At 65.6% G+C, this 369-nt stretch overlaps 1 protein-coding gene across 1 annotated transcript in view; it reads right to left on the bottom strand.

Moving 5' to 3' along the window:
• The window catches only part of COL6A3 (collagen, type VI, alpha 3), an 83,985-nt gene that overhangs the window by 30,747 nt on the left and 52,869 nt on the right, over positions 1–369 (bottom strand). The window lies entirely within an intron of this gene.

The raw sequence follows: 369 nt of genomic DNA, 5'->3' as shown, positions 1-369 counted from the left end.
CCTGCATGATGCACAGATTTCCCCCTACGCCTTCACACGTCAGAGCACTGTCCCTGGGGAGTGGGCCTCGTCTCCCCGTGGCCGGTGCGTGCTGCCTGGACTATAGCCCTGCTATGGGCCTCTGGTGCAACCCGGCAGGACTCAGGACCGAGCCACCCCCCACCCCCCGGACCGCGCCGTGCCGCCAACGGCCGGCAGGTCTCCTAACTGGTGCAGAGAGCAGTGTCCAGACACGGAGGGACAGGTGCAGAGAGCAGTGTCCAGACACGGAGGGACAGGTGCAGAGAGCAGTGTCCAGACACGGAGGGACAGGTGCAGAGAGCGGTGTCCAGACACGGAGGGACAGGTACGGAGAGCGGTGTCCAGACA

The sequence above is a fragment of the Condylura cristata genome, unplaced genomic scaffold, assembly GCF_000260355.1.
Source record: "Condylura cristata isolate star-nosed mole 26May11 unplaced genomic scaffold, ConCri1.0 scaffold00002, whole genome shotgun sequence".
Lineage (NCBI taxonomy): Eukaryota > Metazoa > Chordata > Mammalia > Eulipotyphla > Talpidae > Condylura > Condylura cristata.
Note: the sequence above shows the minus strand (reverse complement) of the source record. Positions and strands in the feature narration are given on the sequence as shown.